At 40.0% G+C, this 23,767-nt stretch overlaps 1 long non-coding RNA gene across 1 annotated transcript in view; it reads right to left on the bottom strand.

The window, feature by feature from the left end:
- Positions 1-23,767, bottom strand: part of LOC145547411 (uncharacterized) — a 119,605-nt gene that overhangs the window by 91,540 nt on the left and 4,298 nt on the right. The gene's annotated exons all lie outside the window — the stretch shown is intronic.

Here is a 23,767-nt window from a genome sequence, read left to right as displayed (position 1 = left end):
AATGGACAGTTTAAGAATAAGGTAGATAATAATTCAGATCAGAGTAACAAAGACTATTTCTCAGTTTAGCATAATTTCTGAAATCTACCAGGTAGGGGTTTTTTTGTTTGTTTGTTTTTAACATTTACCACACACTGAACTCTGAGAGAAGATAAACTCTGAAGCTTTGGTGGGGGAAGGTAGTAATATCTCAAAGTAGAAACTTATATTTCTGTTTATTTAAATTCTCTTTCATTAGAAATAGAAGCCAGTTAATGCATATGTAAAGGCTCCCTTTGTTGGCATTGGGGATAGAACTCACCCTGTGTGTGGTTGGCCTTTCTCATGCTATTCCCTACGTTAGTTCTGTGCTTTTTCATCATGCCCTGCCCTCCCCTCCTTGGCTTCCTCAGTCCTTCCTAGGTCTAGCTTGAGACCCACCTCCTCTCAGATCTTGGCAATCTTACAAAGCTGTATTTATTCCCTGATCTCCTTTGGCTCTTGGTGTCTTTAGTGAAATCTTACTGCATGCAGCTTCTTCCATTGTTATTTTCAAGTCTATGTTGGTAAACTCATTAAAGGTAGAACAATCCTTGAAGCCACCCTTCTATTAGAAATGCTAAATGAATACATGTTGTCTGATACCAAAATTTATCCTCACAATGTTGTAGCCACATGATCTGGGAAACAAACTCACTCAGAAGGACAATGCAGATAGCAGAGTGCAGTTTATTATACCGGTGGGCCCAAGGTAGAGTCTCCTCTTAGCCAAGGACCCCGACCAGTTTTTGTGAAAACCATATATACCCTAAGTGTACATGTCCAAACCCACCTCCCCAATTCCCTGAAACTAGTCTGAACAAAGAAAAAGAAAGATACAATCAAAGTTAACCCATGATTCATATGCCTTAAGCCTAGATAGTTAACAGTGGACAGTTATCAGTAGGCCTGTGGTCATACCCCAATAAGCATAATAGAATTTATGATTCTGTTTGGTTACACAGATAATTAGGGTATTCTTTTAGGCGATGGAGAGTCTAGGTATGAGCCCTGGGGCTCTTCCATCTGGGGGATCTGGTTTTCCAGTTGGTATGTCGTTTCCATAGATACTGGGCATATAGTTCAAAGTCCACTGTCTGGCCCAAGATGGAGTCCTGCTTTCAAGATGGAGCCTGTTCTGTCTGTTTCCTCCTTCAACAAGTCTCCAAATAGTTTGTATTAGACCTTTTGAATGAAAGTTTTCCAAAACATTTCTATGCCCCTCTTTTTTTCCTATATAGAGAAACACAAATCTAACCCTAATAACTTAGAATAGCCATTAGGAACATTATTTTAATTAGTAATAGTAATTAATTAAAACTAAAGTTAATTAGTAAAATTAATAACTAGGTTAATAACAATTAACTAAGCTGTGAGGCAGTACTTTCCCTCTCTTTCTCCAAACACTCCTGCTCACCATCCCTGCCTCTATCAGTCTTCTATTTTTCCACATCTGCTTCTCTGATTTGAAAAACAAAAAAAGTCTATTATTCTTAACAAAGCTGCTGGGAATATTTATGAAATCAGTGACAACTCAGGGTATTATGTATGGGGTTTAAGGAGTAAACATTATCATCCCTTTAGCAGCAAAGGCCTTTTTTCTCATCCAGGTCCCCAACTGCAATTCCTAGTGAATTTATATAGTATAATTCCCCAAAATGTACATCTAATGTCTAAGTTACCCAAATATCTCTCTCTTAAAGTAAGAAATAATGCTGAGTTTTTACAGAATATGCCAGAAACAATAAAAATCATGCAACAATAATTCATTTGCTAATATGCAGAAAACTTCCATTTAAAAACTCTACTTTAGAGACATAAAAAATAATCTGCAAACTACTGACAATTGTATGGTTTTCTTGAGGGCTCTAATAGTCATCTGTTACTTTTTAAATGTTACTTTAAAATTTTTTTCTTTTTCCTTATGGTTTATTATCGGATATTGAATAAATTTCCCTGTGCTATACAATAGGACCTTGTTTATCCATTCTACATTTAATAGTTTGCATCTGCTAGCCCCAAACTCTCAATTCATCCCTCTCCAAACGTTACCGGTTTTTTTGGCTGTGCCTCTTGGCTTGTGGGATTTAACCAGCAGTGAGAGCTCCAAGTCCTAATCATTGGACCAACTACCAGAAAATTCCCTAAAATGTTACTTTTTGAAATACTAGGGGCAATACAAGTTATAGTATTTCTAGGGCACAAAGCCACTGAAACAAAACTGAAATGGAACTTGACCCCTCCAAAAGAAAAATATGAGACAAAAAATCCACCAGGTAAAGGTTTGCGTTCTCTAACATAGTAAGATACACAGGTGTGTTTTTTTTAAGGATATTGTGACCTGAAATTATTAGAAATCTTTAAGAATGCCCGTTAATAGAGTGAATAATATCTGAATAAAAGCAGTACCATCACTTCTTCTTAGAAGGAAAAAAATGATTTTTTAAGCTATATTAACTGTCCTCAAACGTCTTGGACTGTCGCTGTTTTCTAAACGCTACCACAATGCCCTCTGGTGCTTGTTGCTTTAATATTTTTCCATCTATTTTCTTTGAGGAAATGGGCTTCCCTGGTGGCTTAGATGGTAAAGAATCTGCCTGCAATGTGGGAAACTGGGGTTCACTCCCTGGGTTGGGAAGACTCCCTGGAGTAGGAAATGGCAACCCACTCCAGTATTCTTGTCTGGAGAATTCTGTGGACAGAAGAGCCTGGCGGGTTACAGTCCATGGGGTCACAGAGTCAGACACGGCTGAGCAACTAACACTTTCACATACTTCCTTTGAGAAAAAGAATTCAGGGAGACAATAGCAACTTTCACATATATCATAGTTGACATTTTAAAAAGTACTTTCATGTGCATTATTTAATCTGATTCTTCAAAATTATCACTGGACCACAGCTTTTTGAGGGCAAGGCCATTTTTAATATTCTTTAAGTGAGTGCTTTGCAGAGAGGTCAAATTTTCCCTTATGGCTAAAACTAAAGTTTGCCTCCCTAGTTCTGTTCTCTAGAGCATCACAAAATTCAGTCCCTCCGCTAGCCAAAGTCGCCTGACACACCTCTTTCTCCCTTACCACCATGTCCTCTTTATTCCTAATCACATATCGCTAAGTATTTTTAAACTCGATATTCCATATGCAGTCAGAGAAACACCTATTCTGAATAATATACCATTAAATACAGGTTATATTTGTATATTCTTTAGTCAATCATCTCCACTGTTGACAAATATTGAACTGTGTAAAAGCCCTAAATATTTCCTCTCTGGAATGCTAGTAAACCAGAATGTGCTTATTCTATCACTTAAACCCAAGGATAGACCATTTTTCTTCTCTGAAGTTTCAAGGTCTTTTTAAAAAGAATTTGTAAGTATATTAAGCCTTTAATAATAAAAAAAGGAGAGACTTTCTTGGTGGTCCGGTAGTTAAGACTCCATGCGTCCACTGCAGGGGGACACAAGTTCTATCCCTGGTCAGGGAATTAAGATCCTGCAGGCCACACAATATGGCCAAAAAGTAAAAATAAAAATAGGAGAAGGAAAACAATAACCTCCTTATTTTACTGTTATTAAATAACATTTTTATCCCTTTCTCCATTTCTATCAATTAAATTCTTTCTATAGGCCAGCTTACACTATAATAAAATTTCAGAACTTGACCTTAAAAATAAAAGTCTTCAAGACCTAAATGAACATTTCTCCAAAGAAGAAATACAGATGGTCAATAGGTACATGAAAAGATGCTCAACACTCCTAATCATTAGAGAAATGCAAATCAAAACTACAAAGAGGTACTACATCACACTATTCAGAATGGCTATCATTAAACAACACAAGTATAGTATATTAACGCATATATATGAAATTTAGAAAGATGGTTATGATGACCCAATATGCTAGACAGAAAAAGAGACACAGATATAAAGAACAGATTTTGGACTCTAAGGGAGAAGACGAGGGCGGGATGATTTCAGAGAATAGCCTTGCAACATGTACATTCAGTTCAGTTCAGTTCAGTCACTCAGTTGTGTCCGACTCTTTGAGACCCCATGAATTGCAGCACGCCAAGCCTCCCTGTCCATCACCAACTCCCAGAGTTTACCCAAACTCATGTCCATCGAGTCGGTGATGCCATCCAACCATCTCATTCTCTGTCGTCCCCTTCTCCTCCTGCTCCCAGTCCTTCCCAGCATCAGGGTCTTTTCCAATCAGTCAACTCTTCACATGAGGTGGCCAAAGTATTGGAGTTTTAGTTTCAACATCAGTCCTTCCAATGAACACCCAGGACTGATCTCCTCTAGGATGGACTGGTTGGATCTCCTTGCAGTCCAAGGGACTCTCAAGAGTTTTCTCCAACACCACAGTTCAAAAGCATCAATTCTTTGGCACTCAGCTTTCTTCACAGTCCAACTCTCACATCCATACATGACTACTGGAAAAACCATAGCCTTGACAAGACAGACCTTTGTTGTCAAAGTAATGTCTCTGCTTTTAAATATGCTATCTAAGTTGGTCATAACTTTTCTTCCAAGGAACAAGTGTCTTTTAATTTCATGGCTGCAATCACCATCTGCAGTGATTTTGGAGCTCAAAAAAATAAAGTCTGTCACTATTTCCACTGTTTCTTCATCTATTTGCCATGAAGTGATGGGACTAGATGCCATGATCTTAGTTTTCTGAATGTTGAGCTTTAAGCCAACTTTTTCACTCTCCTCTTTTACTTTCATCAAGAGGCTCTTTAGTTCCTCTTCACTTTCTGCCATAAGGGTAGTGTTATCTGCATCTCTCTGCAATCTTGATTCCAGCTTGTGCTTCTTCCAGCCCAGTGTTTCTCATGATGTACTCTGCATATAAGTTAAATAAGCAGGGTGACAATATACAGCCTTGACGTACTCCTTTTCCTATTTGGAACCAGTCTGTTGTTCCATGTCCAGTTCTAACTGTTGCTTCCTGACACGCATACAGGTTTCTCAAGAGACAGGTCAGTGGTCTGGTATTTCCATCTCTTTCAGAATTTTCCACAGTTTATTGTGATCCACACAGTCAAAGGCTTTGGCATAGTCAATAAAGCAGAAATAGATGTTTTTCTGGAACTCTATTGCTTTTTCGATGATCCAGCAGATGTTGGCAATTTGATCTCTGGTTCCTCTGCCTTTTCTAAAACCAGCTTGAACATCTGGAAGTTCACGGTTCACGTATTGCTGAAGCCTAGCTTGGAGAATTTTGAGCATTACTTTTCTAGCGTGTGAGATGAGTCCAATTGTGCGGTAGTTTGAACATTCTTTGGCATTGCCTTTCTTTGAGATTGGAATGAAAACTGACCTTTTCCAGTCCTGTGGCCATTGCTGAGTTTTCCAAATTCGCTGGCATATTGAGTGCAGCACTTTCACAGCATCCTCTTTTAGGATTTGAAATAGCTCAACTGGAATTCCATTACCTCCACTAGCTTTGTTCGTAGTGATGCTTTCTAAGGCCCACTTGACTTCACATTCCAGGATGTCTGGCTCTAGGTGAGTGATCACACCATCGTGATTATCATGTGATTATCATGACATTGTGATTATCTGGGTCGTGAAGATCTTTTTTGTACAGTTCTTCTATGTATTCTTGCCACCTCTTCTTAATATCTTCTGCTTCTGTTAGGTCCATACCATGTCTGTCCTTTATCAAGCCCATCTTTACATGTAATATTCCATTGGTATCACTAATTTTCTTGAAGAGATCTCTAGTCTTTCCCATTCTGTTGTTTTCCTCTATTTCTTTGCACTGATCACTGAGGAAGGCTTTATCTCTTCTAGCTATTCTTTGGAACTCTGGATTCAAATGGGAATATCTTTCCTTTTCTACTTTGCTTTTCACTTCTCTTCTTTTCACAGCTATTTGTAATGCCTCCTCAGACAGCCATTTTGCTTTTTTGCATTTCTTTTCCATGGGGATGATCTTGATCCCTGTCTCCTGTACAATGTCACGAACCTCTGTCCATAGTTCATCAGGCACTCTGTCTATCAGATATAGTCCCTTAAATCTATTTCTCACTTCCACTCTATAATGGTAAGGGATTTGATTTAGGTCATACCTGAATTGTCTAGTGGTTTTCCCTACTTTCTTCAATTTAAGTCTGAATTTGGCAATAAGGAGTTCATGATCTGAGCCACAGTCAGTTCCCGGTCTTGTTTTTGCTAACTGTATAGAGCTTCTCCATCTTTGGCTTCAAAGTATATAATCAATCTGATTTCAGTGTTGACCATCTGATGATGTCCATGTGTAGAGTCTTCTCCTGTGTACATTACCATATGTGAAATAGATGACCAGTTCAAGTTCGATGCATGAAACAGGGCACTCAAAGCCGGTGCACTGGGACAACCCTCCGGGATGGGATGAGGAGGGAGGTGGATGGGGGTTCAGGATGGGGGACACATGTACACTCATGGCTGATTCGTGTTAATGTATGGCAAAAACCACTACAATATTGTAATGTAATTAGCCTCCAATTAAAATAAATTAATTAATTTTTCTTAAGGTTTATAAATAACAAATGCTAGAGAGTGTGTGGAGAAAAAAGAACTCTCCTATGCTGTTAGTGAGAATGTAAGTTAGTACAGCCACTGGGGAAAACAGTATGGGGGCTCCTCAGAAAACTAAAAATTGTTGTACTATGATGTCGAATGGTTTGCCTTGGAAACAAACAAACATCATTCTGTCGTTTTTGACACTGCACCCAAATACTGCATTTCAGACTCTTTTGTTGATTATGAGGGATACCCCATTTCTTCTAAGGGATCCTTGCCCACAGTAGTAAATATAATTGTCATCCAAATTAAAGTCACCCATTCTGGTCCGTTTTAGTTCACTGATTCCTAAGATGTTAATGTTCAATCTTGCAATCTCCTGCTTGACCACTTCCAATTTGGCTTGATTCATGGATCTAATATTCCAGGTTCCTATGCAATAGTGTTCTTTACAGCACTGGACTTTACTTTCACCACCAGGTACATACAAAACTGAGCGCTGTTTCCACTTTGGCGCAGTCATTTCATTCTTTCTGAAGCTACTAGTAACTGCCCTCCCCTCTTCCCCAGTAGCATACCAAACGCCTTCTGACCTGAGAGGTTCATCTTCCAATATCATATTTTTTGTTTTTTCATACTGTCCATGGGGTTCTCTAGGCAAGAATACTGGAGTGGGTTGACATTTCCTTCTCCAGTGGACCACATTTTGTCAGAACTCCTCACTATGACCCATCTGTCTTGGGTAGCCCTGCACAGCATGGCTCATAGCTTCATTGAGTTATGCAAGCCCCTTTGCCATGACAAGGCAGTGATCCATGAAGAAGAAAATCAGAATTACCATATGATCTAGCATTCCCACTCCTGGGCATATATCCTGACAAAACTATTAATTCAAAACAATACATGCACCCTTATGTTAATAGCAGCAATATTCACAATAGCCAAGACAGAAAAACAACCTAAATGTAGTATACATGCACAGTGGAATATTATTCAGCCAGAAAAAATGAAAGAATTTCATCTGCAGCAACATGAATGCAACTAGAAATTATCATACTAAATGAAGTCAGAAAAAGACATACTATCTGATATCACTTATATATGAAATCTAAAATATGGCACAAATGAACTTATTTATGAAACATACATTTCAACAGGGAAAACAAACTTATGGCTACCAAAGGGGAAAGAGGGTAGGAGAGAGATAAAGTAGGAGTTCGGAATTAGCAGAAACACACTACTATATATAACAAAGATAAATAACAAGGTTGTACTGTATATATACAGGGAACTCTGCTCAATGTTCTATAATAACCAAAATGGGGAAAGAATTCGAAATAGATACTTGTATAACTGAATCACTTTGCTATATACCTGAAACTAACACAACAATGCTAATCAACCATACTCCAACAGGAAAGAAAATTTTGTATAAATAAATAAAATAGATAATAAGGTCATACTGTATAGCACAGAGAATTATATTCAATGTCCTGTAACAAACTATAATAGAAAATGAAAAAGAATATGTATATATTGGTACAAATATATTGGTATATTGGTATATAATATATATGGGGCTTCCAAGGTGGTGCTAGTGGTAAAGGACCTGCCTGTAAATGTAGGAGACGTGGGCTCAGTTTCCAGGTTGGGAAGATCCCCTGGAGGAGGGCAATCCACTCTTGTATTTCTGCCTGGAGAATCCCCGTGGACAGAGGAGCCTGGAGGGCTACAGTCCATAGGGTTGCAAAGAGTTGGACAAGACTGAGGCAACTTAGTGTGCACACGCGTGAGCACACACACACACACACACACACACACACGTCCCAAAAAAGGCAATGCCAAAGAATGTTCAAACTACTGCAAAATTGCACTCACTTCACATGCTAGCAAAGCAATGCTCAAAATTCTCCAAGCCAGGCTTCAACAGTACATGAACAGAGAACTCCCAGATGTTCAAGATGGATTAAGAAAGACACAGGAACCAAAGATCAAATTGCCAACATCTGGGGGATCATAGAAAAAGCAAGAGAATTCCAGAAAAACACCTACTTCTGTTTCACTGACTATTCTAAAGCCTTTGACTGTGTGGATCACAACAAACTGTGGATAATTTTTAAAGAGATAGGAATACCAGACCCCCTTACCTGCCTCCTGAGAAACCTTTATGCAGGTCAAGAAGCAATAGTTAGAATTAGACATGAAACAATGGACTGGTTCCAAATTGGGAAAGGAGTACATCAAGACTGTACATTGTCACCTTGCTTATTTAACTTATATGCAGAGTACATCATGAGAAACACTGGGCTGGATGAAGCACAAGCTGGAATCAAGATTGCAGGGAGAAATATGAATAACCTCAGATATGCAGATGACACCAATTTAATGGCAGAAAACCAAAGTGGAACTGAAGAGTCTCTTGATGAAGGTGAAAGAGGAGAGTGAAAAAGCTGGCTTAAAACTCAACATTCAAAAAATGAAGATCATGGCATCTGGTCCCATCACTTTATGGAAAATAGAAGGAGAAACAATGGAAACAGTGACAGACTTTTCTTTTTCTTGGGCCCCAAAATCAATGCAGATGGTGACTGCAGTCATGAAATTAAAAGACACTTGCTTCTTGGAAGAAAAGCTATGACAAAACTAGACAGAGTATTAAAAAGCAGACATTACTTTATTGACAAAGGTCCGTATAGTTAAAGCTATGAGTTTTTCCAGTAGTCATGTATGGATGTGAGAGTTGGACAATAAAGAAGGCTGAGCACTGAAGAACTGATGCTTTTGAACTGTGGTGTTGGAGAAGACTCTTGAGAGTCCCTTGGGCTGCAAGGAGATCAAATCAGTCAATCGTAAAGGAAATCAGTCCTGAATATTCATTGGAAGGACTGATGCTGAAGCTTAAGCTCCAATACTTTGGCCACCTGATGTGAAGAGCTGACTCATTGGAAAAGACCCTGATGCTGGAAAAGATTGAGGGCAGGAGGAGAAGGGGACGACAGAGAACGAGATGGTTGGATGGCATCACTGACTCAATGAACATGAGTTTGAGCAAGCCTCATGAGGTGGTGAAGGATAGGGAAGCCTGGTGTGCTGCAGTCCATGGGGTTGCAAAGAGTTGGACACTACTGAGCAATTAAACAAGAGCAACAACAACAACAACAACAACAAAAATATATATATAGTAATTGAATCACTATGGTATATACCAGAAACTAACATAGCATTGCAAATAAACTGTACTTCAATTGGAAAAAAAAAAAGAAAATATCTTCTATCTTGCCTTTGGATACCATGTTAGGGCACAACAGTCTGGAGCTACAGTAGCCATCTCACAACCGTGATGAGAAAGAGGAGAATGTCAGAGAAGTTGAACTAGAGGCTCAACATCACTGAATAGCAGAATTTACCATTCTCTTTCATTAAACTGTCCAGCACTTTCAGAAGAAATTATCTACGCCCATAGGCTTTGAATGATCATCTATTTTAATACTCTTCTATGGCAAAAATCTTGTGATCCCCAAGGCTTTGCTTTCAATATTTACTTCCAAGAATCAGAGTTAATTTTTTATTAACTGTTCCACCCTTGCATACTTAATCTACTCCTTAGAATCAACTGGGTTTTCATTTGCTTTCAGCCCCATTAGGTCAGATTTTTCATCCCCAGACTGACCCACTCCCCTGATGGTCTGTCTTCTTGCAAACTCCTGATACAGATTGACTGATTTCATTGCAAGTCATAGAAATCAATTCTGATTAATTTATAATGATATGGAATTTATTAAAAGTATATTTGGTCAGAAAACTATTAATATCAAGAACTAATAATATCAAGAAAGCTAGAAAACACTTTCAGAGATTTATGGTTTGAAATTATGTCCAAATCCATGCAGCAGAACTGATCTGGTCACCATTTTCTTGTCTCAGGTTCAAGATGCTGCATATCAAACCATCAAACCCAACCCTAGACAGAGGCCATCACCACTGGCTTGACTGCCATTATTACCATAGGAATTTAGATCTGCAGTAGGGAAGGAATGAGGGGCTTCCTTCTTCTCCTTTCCATCTTCCATCTCTTCTCATTGCATACTAGCTACTGTTTCAAGTCCCTTCAACTGTCCAGCCTAGAAAAGAGGAGACATTTGGCAGAAAAGACTTCATTTTATACAACCAGAACTGTTGCAATTGGTGTCTAACACTGGTGTCTTTTGGGTATAGCATCCTTTAGAATCTAAGTTCCTTCTTGAGTGGGGAATTTCTATGGATTTCACAAAGAATCCTCTGACCCAATAGGGATGTCCTATCTGCAGTTCCTTTGAAGGAATGATTCTTGCTACAACTGACCAGTTAAGACAGACCTTGGCTTCCACCAGGGTCATCTTACTTCTCCAGATGGATCTCTTTGGTTAAACTCCTTTGAAGATGATCAACAACTGTATCCCTTTGCAGTCTCCACCTTTGGTCTATGGAAACACATTAGCATCCCTCTCGCCACTAAACTTTGCTCTATTTCATTCTGCCACCAGACAGGCTGTTCTAGCCAGCCTCTAGCCATAATTTTTTAAATTTATTTTAGATAACCAACCTTGAGTCTTTCAAGTTACAGAGAAAATATCTAAAGTTTTTTTGACTGTTGTTCTTCTCTTGACTTCAGATGAGGGCTAAGTGTTTCCATCATTCTTACTTCTCCAGCCTATCAAGTTTTCCATAGTCTCTCTAGTTCTAGTCAGGAAAAATATACGCTCATGCTACTTACAACAATGGATAACTTACAATATATTACCTACAAAAAATACAAAGAAAATGTACTTCTTTGGGATCACAGAGCCACCCTAAGAAGTCTCTGACCTCCCAATTCTGTGATATGTATTTTTCTTGAAAAGCAACAGGAAAAACTGCACAATTTTCAGATTTGCAAACTATTAATAGATGCCTATCTTCTCTGTATGCTATGCATATGTGTGTTTTCCCAAGAGAAAGGGTGTGGTAGGTAGCTTTTGGACCTCAGTATTTAAAAGATTTACTACCAAACATTTCTGGCTCCCTCATGTTTAACCCATCTGTGGCTTCCTTCAGTTCAGATAGTTTCCTGTTCCAATTCATAGGGGCTATAGTAAGGGCTGTCTCTACCCCTGTGATGGAATATGTACCCAAGCAATGGCAACTGAAGCTGGAAAAACAAAAAAAGTTCCCCTCAAAATGTAGCAGACATTTATGGCTTCATGAACTCTTCCTTCAATTCATTCAGTGCTTTTCTTTCTTATAAGCTCTATGAAATATGCTTCAACTTTTTGAATTCTGTTTGACTATGTCTAGTGAACACTTACATGCATGTCACAGTCTAGAATGACAGGTCATTTTCATCTAGTAAGCCCTTCCTTTTAAAATAAGCTGAATTATTTTCTTAAGAGTCAGAATTAAGTACAAGTTAGCAGTGTCACTCACTGTTTCCTCTCTTCTACTAAATGAACTGGAGAGCATAGTAGGTCAAGAATTTAACAAAAAGCCTGCTTCCATATGCCACCAGGAGGGTGAAGTTCCCAAATACTTCTATATTTTTCTGCTACACCCATTTTGTTATCTGTATTTGGAAAATATCACCTGTTATCTCCTACCTGGTCAGGCTATTTCTAATTTAGTCCACACTAGCAAATTCTCTAATGAGACTGAGGGCCTCTGATTTCACCTTGTATCAAGTTTTCCTTCTCATAGAAAGTAGATGTGACTTACACATCTACTTATGACTCCTATTATTTTTTAAAACACTATTTTTTAGAACAGTTCTGGGTTCACAGCAAAACTGAGCAGAAGGTACAGCATTCCCACATACCTCTTGCTCCCTACCACACACACAACCTCTCCCACTATCAATATTCCCCACCATACTGGTATTTTGCTACATGAACTACACTGACATATCATTATCACCCAAAGTCTACACTTCTATGCTAAGGTTCACCCTGGTGGTGTACACTCTATGGGTTCTGACAAAAGTATAATGATACATACCCTCTGTGTAGTATCATACAGAATAGTTTCATTGCCTCAAAAACTCTCTCTATTCCACCTATTCATCCCTCTCTCCCCACTAACCAGAATATTATATACAGTATGTAACTATGTAGGCTTTTCAAATTGTCTTCTTTCGCTTAATAATACACATCTAAGATTCTTCCATGACTTGTCAGGGTTTAATAGCTCATTCTTTATTAATGCTCAATAATATTGCATTGTCTGGAGCGAGCAGCGGCTGCGTGGTGCTGGAGCAGCCGTGAGGTGATACCCCACGTACCAGGGTAAAGGAGAAGCCCCAGCAAGATGGTAGGAGGGCTGAATTCGTGGTTAGAATCAAACCCCATTTCTGACAGAGATGCTCAGAGGGCTCAAACCTTGTGCACACCAGGACCCAGGGACCCCACAGAGACTGTGACAGGACTGTGTTTGAGCATCTCCTGTGGAGGTACGGGTCAGCAGTGACTGCCACAGGGACAGGGGCTCTGGGTGCAGCAGACCTGGGTATGGCATAAGCCCTCTTGGAGGAGGTCACAATTAATCCCACCATAGAGCTACCAGAACTTACACAGGACTGGGAAATAGACTCTTGGAGGGCACAAACAGAACCTTGCATGGACCAGGACCCAGGAGAAAGCAGTGACCCCACAAGAGACTGACCCAGACTTGCCTGTGAGTGTCCAGGAGGCGTGGGTCAGTGGTGGCCTGCTGCATGGTTGGGGGCACTGAGTGTAGCAGTACATGCATGGGATCTTTTGAAAGAGGTCACCATTATCTTCATTACCTCAACCATAGTTTGGCCCCAGGTAAATAACAGGGAGGAAACACAGCCCCACCCATCAACAGAAAATTGGATTAAAGATTTACTGAACATGGCCCTGCACATCAGAACAAGACCCAGTTTCCCCCTCAGTCATACTCTCCCATCAGGAAGCTTCCATAAGCCTCTTAGCCTTTTCCATCAGAGGGCAGATAGACTGAAAACCATAATCACAGGAAACTAACCAATCTGATCACATGGACCACAGCCTCATCTAACTCAGTGAAAATATGAGCCATGCCATGTAGAGCCATCCAAGATGGACAGGTCATGGTGGAGAGTTCTGACAAAATGTGTTCCACTGGAGAAGGGAATGATAAATCACTTCAGTATTCTTGCCTTGAGAACCCCAAAAACAGTATGAAAAGGCAAAAAGATAGGACACTGAAAGATGAACTCCCCAGGTCAGTAGGTGCCCAATATGCTACTGGGGATCAGTGAAGAAATAACTCCAGAAAGAAGGAAGAGATGGAGCCAAAGCAAAAACAACAACGAGTGGTGGATGCAATGGGTGATAAAAGCAAAGTCTGATGCTTTAAAGAACAATATTGCATACAAACCTGGAATATTAAGTCCATGAATCAAGGCAAATTGAAAGTGGTCAAATAGGAGATGGCAAGAGTGAACATTGACATTTTAGGAATCAGCAAACTAAAATGGACTGGAATGGGTGAATTTAACTCAGATGACCATTATATCTACTACTATGGGCAAGAATCCATTAGATGAAATGCAGTGGCCATCATAGTCAACAGAAGAGTCTAAAATGCAGTACTTTGATGCCATCTCAAAAATTACAGAATGACCTCTGTTCATTTCCAACGCAAACCATTCAATATCACAGTAATCCAAGTCTATACCCCGACCAGTAATGCTGAAGAAGCTGAAGTTGAATGGTTCTATGAAGACTTACAAGACCTTCTAGAACTAACACCCCCAAAAGATGTCCTTTTCATTATACAGGACTGGAATACAAAAGTAGAAAGTCAAGGAACACCTGGAGTAACAGGCAAATTTGGCCTTGGAGTACAAAACGAAGCAGGGTAAAAGCTAACAGAGTTTTGCCTAGAGAATGCGCTGGTCATAACAAACACCCTCTTTCACCAACACAAGAAAGATTCTACACATGGACATCACCAGATGGTCAATACCGAAATCAGATTGATTATATTCTTTGCAGCCAAAGATGGAGAAGTTCTATAAGTCAGCAAAAACAAGATTGGGAGCTGACTGTGGCTCAGATCATGAACTCCTTATTGCCAAATTCAGGCTTAAATTGAAAAAAGCAGGGAAAACCACTAGACCACTCAGGTATGACCTAAATCAAATCCTTTACGATTATACAGTGGAAGTAAGAAATAGATGTAAGGGACTAGACCTGATAGACAGAGTGCTTGATGAACTATGGATGGAGGTTCATGGCATTATACAGGAGACAGGGATCAAGACCATCCCTAAGAAAAAGAAATCAAAAAAGCATAATGGCTGTCTGAGGAGACCTTACAGATAGCTGGGAAGAGAAAAGAAGCGAAAAGCAAAGGAGAAAAGGAAAGATATTCCCATTTGAATGCAGAGTTCCAAAGAATAGCAAGGAGAGATAAGAAAGCCTTCCTCAGTGATCAGTGCAAAGAATTAGAAGAAAACAATAGAATGGGAAAGTCTAGAGATCTCTTCAAGAAAATTAGAGATACCAATGGAACATTTCATGCAAAGATGGGCTCAATAAAGGACAGAAATCATATGGACATAACAGAAGCAGAAGATATTAAGAAGAGGTAGCAAGGATACACAGAAGAACTGTACAAAAAAGATCTTCATGACTGAGATAATCACAATGGTGTGATCACTCACCTAGAGCCAGACATTCTGGAATGTGAAGTCCAGTGGGTCTTAGGAAGCATCACTACGAACAAAGCTAGTGGAGGTGATGGAATTCCAGTTGAGCTATTTCAAGTCCTAAAAGATGATGCTGTGACAGTGCTGCACTCAACATGCCAGAAAATTTGGAAAACTCAGCAGTGGCTACAGGACTGGAAAAGGTTAGTTTTCATTCCAATCCCAAAGAAAGGCAATGCCAAAGAATGCTCAAACTTCCGCACAACTGCACTCATCTGACACACTAGTAAAGTAATGCTCAAAATTCTCCATGCCAGGCTTCAGCAATATGTGAACCGTGAACTTCCAGATGCTCAAGCTGGTTTCAGAAAAGGCAGAGGAACCAGAGATCAAATTGCCAACATTCACTGGATCATCAAAATAGCAAGAGAGTTCCAGAAAAACATCTACTTCTGCTTCATTGACAATGCCAAAGCCTTTGACTGTGTGGATCACAACAAACTGTGGAAAATTCTTCAAGAGATGGGAATACCAGACCACCTGACCTGCCTCTTGAGAAACCTGTATGCAGGTCAGGAAGCAACAGTTAGAACTGGACATGGAACAACAGACTGGTTCCAAATAGGAAAGGGAGTACGTCAAGGCTGTATATTGTCACCCTGCTTATTTAACTTATATGCAGAGTATATCATGAGAAACGCTGGGCTGGAAGAAGCACAAGCTGGAATCAAGATTGCTGGGAGAAATATCAATAACCTCAGATGTGCAGTTGACACCACCCTTATGGCAGAAAGTGAAGAAGAACTAAAGAGCCTCTTGATGAAAGTCAAAGAGGAGAGTGAAAAAGTTGGCTTAAAGCTCAACATTCAGAAAACTAAGATCATGGCATCTGATCCCACCATTTCATGGCAAATAGATGGGGAAACAGTGGAAATAGTGACAGACTTTATTTTTTTGGGCTCCAAAATCACTGCAGATGGTGATTGCAGCCATGAAATTAAAAGACGCTTGTTCCTTGGAAGAAAAGTTATGACCAACCTAGACAGCATATTAAAATGCAGAGACATTACTTTGCCAAAAAAGGTCCATCTAGTCAAGACTATAGTTTTTCCACTAGTCATGTAGGGACGTGAGAGTTGGACTACAAAGAAAGGTGAGTGCTGAAGAATCGATGCTTTTGAACTGTGGTGTTTGAGAAGACTCTTGAGAGTTCTTTGGACTCCAAGGAGATCCAACCAGTCCATCCTAAAGGAAATCAGTCCTGAATATTCATTGGAAGGGCTAATGCTGAAGCTGCAACTCCAGTAGTTTGGCCACCTTATGTGAAGAACTGATTCATCGGAAAAGACCCTGATGCTGGGAAAGATTGAGGGCAGGAGGAGAAGGGGATGACAGAGGATGAGATTGCTGGATGGCATCACCGAGTCAATGGATTTGAGTTTGAGTAAACTCCAGGAATTGGTGATGGACAGGGAGGCCTGGTGTGCTGCAGTCCATGGGGTTGCAATGAGTCGGACATGACTGAGCAACTGAACTGAACTGAATACTGCATTGTCTAGATGAGCCACAATTTACCCATTCACTTGCTGAAGAACATCTTGGTTGCTTCCAAGTTTTGGCAACTATGAGTAAAACTGCTATAAAGTCTTTGTGGGCATTAGTTTTCAACCTTTGGGTTAATACCAAGGAACAGGATTTCTGGATAGTATAGTAAGAAAATGTTTAGTTTTATAGGAAATCAACAAACTGTCTTCCAAAGTGGCTGAACCATTACATATTCCTACCAACAATGGATGAGAATTCCTGTTGTATTCAGTGGTTTTGGATTTTGGCCATTCTAATAAGTGAGTAGTAGTATCTTATTGTTTTAATTTGCAATTCCCAAATGACATATGATGTTGAATACCTTTTTATATGCTTAGTTGCAATATAGTGTGTCTTTAATGAACAATTTGTTCAGATCTTTTGCCCATTTTTTAATTTTTAGTTTTCTTATTAAGAGTCCTTTGTATATTTTGGGAAATGGTCCTTTATCAGATGTGCCTTGCCAATATTATCTCTGTCTGTGGCTTGTCCTATTCTCATGACAATGTACTTCATAGAGCAGAATTTTTTTATATTAATGATGTCCAGCTTATCATTTGTTCTTTTTATGGATCATGCCTTTGGTATTTTAAAAGTAATCACAATAACCAAGGTCATCTAGATTTTCTCCTATGTTATCTTCTAGGACCTAAAACTATAAAGTTTTGCATTTTACATTCAGGTCTATGATCCACTACAGGTTTTAATTTTTGTGAAGTTTGTGTCTAGTTTCTCTTTTTTGTTTTTTTTTTTTTGCATATGAATAGCCAGTTGTTCCAGTTACCATTTTTTTTATCAAAAGACTACATTTTACCAAAAAGACTACATTTTCTCCATTGCATTTTCTTAGATATGTCGTCAAAGATCATTGACTATATTTATGTGGGTCTGTGTCTAGGCTCTCTATTCTGTTCCACTGATCTGTTTGTCTATTCTTCTGCCAATAACCACACTGTCTTGATTATTATAGCTTTATAGTAGGTCTTGAGGTTGGGTAGTGTCAGTCCTCCAACTTTCCTCTTTTCCTTCAATATTGAGTTGACTATTCTGGGTCTTTTGCCTCTTCATATAAACTTTAGAGTCAGTTTGTCAACAGCACAAAAATAACTGCTGAGACTTTCTAACACCATACATAAAATAAACTCAAAATGGATTAAAGATATAAATGTAAGAACAGAAACTATTCAATTCCTAGAGAAAAACGTAGGCAAAACACTCTCTGACATAAATCACAGCAAGATCCTCTATGACCCACCTCCTAGAATAATGGAAGTAAAAGCAAAAATAAACAAACCAGACCTAATTAAACTTAAAAGCTTTTGCACAATGATGGAAACTATAACAAGGTGAAAAGACAACATTTAGAATGAGAGACAATAATAGCAAATGAAACAACTGACAAAGAATTAATCTCCAAAATATACAAGCAGCTCATGCAGCTCAATACCAGAAAAATAAATGACCCAATCAAAAAATGGGCCAAAGAACTAAACAGACATTTCTCCAAAGAAGACATACAAATGGCTAACAAACACATGAAAAGATTCTCACTCATTATCAGAGATTTCACTCATTATCAGAGAAATGCAAATCAAAACCACAATGAGGTGCCATCTCACGCCAGTCAGAATGGCTGCCATCAAAAAGTTTACAAACAATAAAAGCTGGAGAGGATGTGGAGAAAAGGGAACCCTCTTACACTGTTGGTGGTAATGCAAACTAGTACAGCCACTATGGAAAACAGTGTGGAGATTCCTTAAAAAACTGGAAATAGAACTGCCATAAGACCCAGCAATCCCACTGCTGGGCATACACACCGAGGAAACCAGAACAGAGAGAGACAGTTGTACCTCAGTGTTCATCGCAGCACTGTTTATAATAGCTAGAACATGGAAGCAGCCTAGATGCCCATCAGCAGACAAATGGATAAGAAAGTTGTGGTACATATATACAATGAAATATTATTCAGCTATAAAAAAGAACACATTTGAGTCAGTTCTAATGAGGTGGACGAAACTGGAGCCTATTATACAGAGTGAAGTCAGAAAGAAAAACACCAAAACAGTATATTAACACACATATATGGAATTTAGAAAGATGGTAACAACGACCCTATATGCAAGACAGGAAAAGAGACACAGATGTAAAGAACAGACTTTGGACTCTGAGGGAGAAGGCGAGGGTGGAGTGATTTGAGAGAATAGTATTGAAACGTGTATATTACCATATGTGAAAGAGATGACCAGTGCAAGTTCAATGCACAAAACAGGGCACTCAAAGCCAATGCACTGGGACAACCCAGAAGAATGGGATGGGGAGGGAAGTGGGAGTGGGGTTTGAGACAGGGGGACACATATATACACATGGCTAGTTCATGTCAATGTATGGCAAAAACCACCACAATATTGTAATTAGCCTCCAATTAAAATTAATTAAAAAATAATAACTTGCTGAGATTTTTATTGGAATTGTGTTGAATCTATAAATTAAGAGAGGGAGAAATGGCATCTTGAAAGTATCAAGTCTTCCTATCTGTGATCATGGACTATCTCTCCATTTATTTCATTCTTGCTTCTTTCTTCAGATTTTTGCAGTTTTTCTTCACAGATGTTATACATACCTTACTGAACTTAAACCCAAGTATTTCATTTTCCCCATACTAATGTACATTGGATTGTTTTTAATTTCCAATTCCACTTGTTTGTTGCTGGTATATAGGAAAGCAATTGACTCTTGTGTACCACCTGTATCCTTCAACTTTGCTATAGTCATTAATTAGTTCCACAAGTTTTTTGAGAATTCTTACAAATGAGGTCACGAAGAGTCAGATACAACTTAGTGACTGAACAACAACAGATTTTCTATACAGTCATATCATCTGTGAACAAAGACAACTTTATTTCTTCCTTGCCAATCAGTCTATCTTTTATTGTCTTGTTTTACTGCATTAACTAGGATTTCCAGTGTAATACTGAGAAGGAGTGGTCAGAGAGGATATCCTTGCCTGGTGCCTGATTTTAATAGGAAAGCTTCTACTTTCTCATCATTAAGTATGTTGTTAGCTGTAGATTTGCTGTAGATATTCTTTATCAAGTTGAGAATGTTCCCCTCTACTCCTAGAGTTGTCATCATGAATGGGTGTTGGATTTTGTCAAATGCTTTTTTTTGCTTCTATTAATATGATCACAGGGGGTATTCTTTCTGCCCCCTCCTGATGCCTATGTCAGAAGCTTTCTCTATCCCTTTTATACTTTAATAAACTCTATTGCACAAAAGCTCTGAGAGATCAAGCCTCGTCTCTAGCCCCGGATTGAATTCCTCTCCTCCGGAGGCCAAGAATCCCGGTCGTCTTTTCGTGATTCAGCAAACAACCTTTCATCTTGGGGACTCATCCAGGATTCTTCAGGACAAGATGGGAGCTAACAATTCCAGCCTCACTCCTTTGAACTGTATCCTGAAAAACTGGGATAGATTTGGTCCCTGGGCTTAAAGAAGACACACCTGGTCTTCCTATGTGATACTGCATGGCCGCGGTACCCATTGGAGGATGGCAAACGGTAGCCAGTTGGAGGGTCTCTTAAGTATAATAATGTTTTACAATTAGACCGGTTCTGTAGAAAACAAGGGAAATGGGTAGAAGTAGCATATGTGTTGCCCTTTTTCTCTCTGCGAAATATGCCTGACTTGTGTCCTAAGGGTATAGATTTGGGTGTGACACCTTCAGCTCCCTCCTGTCCTCCTACTTTGCCCCCATACCCGGGGCTCCCAAATGAACAAACTGAAAGCCAGAGAAACCCCTCAAGAAGGGCTGCCTTGGTCTCAGTGGAAACCCAAACTGAGATTCAAACTGCCCATGTAAAGGTCCAAACACCTCCTGTCTCAGTACGACCTCAGACTACTCTGGTTTCAGTAGAAACTCAGACCATCGAAGTAAGAGATGGAATGGAGAACAGGAGACAAGGACATAAGGTAACGCAGGTTTCTCCGTTGTATCCCTGGGATCATATCCGCAGAGCAGCCAGAGAGACCGAGGAACAGCCGCACAAGCTGTTGTCTCTTCATGAAGCACCCACCAGGAGAAATAATCAGTCTATGAGAGTTAATAAGCCTTTTTCTTACCAAGAAACACAAAGAATTAAGGAGGATCTGGGAGACTATTTAGAGGGCCCAGAAAAATATATCACAGCTTTTAAAGGTGTTACTCTGCTTTATGACCTTACTTGGAAGGATGTGATGTATATCTTGGGACAAACGCTGACTCATAGAGTCGAGTTTTGGGGAAAGCGGTTGCTCACGGAGATGAATGGCTTGGTAATGAATCAGTAGGAAAGAGGGAGGACGATATAGCCGCCCTCCCCACTGGGAATCAGGCGGTCCCAACTATAGAACCAGATTGGGACTATAACACAGCTAAAGGAAGATGGGACCAGAGTCATTTTGTCAGATGCATTCTTGAAGGACTCAGGCAGGCGCGTGCTAAGCCTTTAAACTATGGCAAATTGGCAAGCATAGAACAGGAGGAGAAGGAAGCTCCTGGTAAGTTCCTAGATAGACTTGAGAGAAGGCCTTCGCAGATTCACTGAGATTGATCCTGAAAGTGAGGGAAAAGTGATCTTAAAAGATAGATTTCTCACTCAGTCGGCTCCAGATATCCACGATAAGCTATTAAAATGGGCGTATGGACCTAACCCGTCTTTAGATAATCTGTTACAACTGGCTCAGACAGTTTATTATGGTAGGGAATATGAGGAAAAGAAAGAAAGGCAGAAAAAGACAAAGGAATAGGGGGAAGCCCTCGCAATGGCTGTAAGAACCGTTCTTAAACAGCCTGAGAAAAATGCCCAGAGGGACCCAGGTGAAAAGGGATGGGCTTGCTATTACTGTGGAAAGGAGGGGCACCTCAAGCGGGATTGTCCTCAGGCATCTAAGCCGCCCCCGGCTCCATGTCCGGTCTGCAAAGGACCACACTGGAAGAGAGACTGCCCCCAGAGGCGTAGGTTTCACGGGTCAGACTCTCAAGACAATCAGGACTGAAGGTGCACGGGGGTCCCTACACAAGCTCCCGTCCTAATTACACCTGAGGAACCCCGGGTACTAATAGGTGTGGGAGGCCAATCCGTCGATTTCCTTTTAAATATGGGGGCGACTTATTCAGTGCTTACTGAAGCCCCTGGCCCACTTTCTTCCCGACCCGCTTCCGTAATGGGACTGTCTGGACGAGCCAAAAGATGGGCCTGATAATCTATGTGAGCCTACTTCTGCTAACGCCAAAGATCCTGAGTCTGCTGTTTGATCCTCAAGACAATGCCTTCCTGTCCTGGGCTCACGCCTATGCAGCATTTCATAATCGGTCTAACTGCTGGGTCTGTGGAGCACTCACTCCCCTCTTCATCAGTGGAAGGCTTCCTGTGGTGGACATCTCCAATTCAAGGAAAAGATTTTCTCCAAGTCTGCGAATACCTTCAACAACAATTATATGTAATGCCTCTTCTTCAACTGATGATATCTAACAACCTTAAGATGGACTGATGTAACTATGGACATCATGTGACTTTTCATTTTGATTTTAACTTGCTTAAATGACTATTTTGCCTTACGTCTGTAACTGTATAATAGGGTTTTCTAACCATCTAAAAGCTTTTAAGTTACAAATGGTTGTCCGAGCTCCTAGGAGTGCTACAGCCTCCTCCAACTATTACTTGGGGCCCCTGGATCACAGACCCTCAATATGAGGGTAGGAGAATATGTTACCTCAACAATTTAGGGACTATGCCCCTAAACAGCAGGAAGTAGTTATGGAACGAAAATGATGCCCCTTTCCCTTGGCAACATAATTCTCCTAAAAGAAAAGGGGGGAATGAGAGAGTCCTTTCCTAGGCAGGTTGATAAGAAGTCTAGAGGTCCCCAAGGAGAGAGGGGTCTGGAATTCTCAAGGAGGAAGAAGAGACAAACTTTTTTCTTTTCTCTCTACATTCCTTAGGATTATATAACAACAATGTATCCTGCCTGAAGACAGTCTGTGGATTAAACTTTCTGGCTAATTCTGTTATCTTAAAATGTAAATTATGGGAGTAGGTCTGTCTTTACAAAGATTATATAACAATAATATATCCTGCCTGAGGACAGTCTCTGGATTAAACCTGGCTAATCCTGTTAAATATGATCACAGGAGTTTTCTTCTTTAGCCTGTTAATGACTGTGGATCACAATAAACTGTGGAAAATTCTGAAGGAGATGGGCATACCACCTGATCTGCCTCTTGAGAAATCTGAATGCAGGTCAGGAGGCAACAGTTAGAACTGGACATGGAACAACAGACTGGTTCCAAATAGGAAAAGGACTACATCAAGGCTGTATATTGTCACCCTGCTTATTTAACTTATATGCAGAGTACATCATGAGAAACACTGGGCTGGAGGAAGCACAAGCTGGAATCAAGATTGCTGGGAGAAATGTCAATAACCTCAGATATGCAGATGACACCACCTTGATGGCAGAAAGTGAAGAAGAACTAAAGAGCCTCTTGATGAAAGTGAAAGAGGAGAGTGAAAAAGTTGGCTTAAAGCTCAACATTCAGAAAACTAAGATCATGGCATCTGGTCCCAACACGTTATGGCAAATAGATGGGGAAACAGTGGAAACAATGGCTGACTTTATTTTGGGGGGCTCCAAAATCACTGCAGATGGTGATTGCAGCCATGAAATTAAAAGACGCTTGCTCCTTGGAAGGAAAGTTATGACCAACCTAGACAGCATATTAAAAAGCAGAGACATTACTTTGCCAACAAAGGTCCATCTAGTCAAGGCTACGGTTTTTCCAGTAGTCATGTATGGATGTGAGAGTTGGACTATGAAGAAAGCTGAGCGCTGAAGAATTGATGCTTTTGAACTGTGGTGTTGGAGAAGACTCTTGAGAGTTCTTTGGACTCCAAGGAGATCCAACCAGTCCATCCTAAAAGAGATCAGTCCTGAGTGTTCATTGGAAGGACTGAT

The sequence above is a fragment of the Giraffa tippelskirchi genome, chromosome 1 (assembly GCF_054371585.1).
Source record: "Giraffa tippelskirchi isolate mGirTip1 chromosome 1, T2T-mGirTip1v1.2.pri, whole genome shotgun sequence".
Classification (NCBI taxonomy): domain Eukaryota; kingdom Metazoa; phylum Chordata; class Mammalia; order Artiodactyla; family Giraffidae; genus Giraffa; species Giraffa tippelskirchi.
Note: the sequence above shows the minus strand (reverse complement) of the source record. Positions and strands in the feature narration are given on the sequence as shown.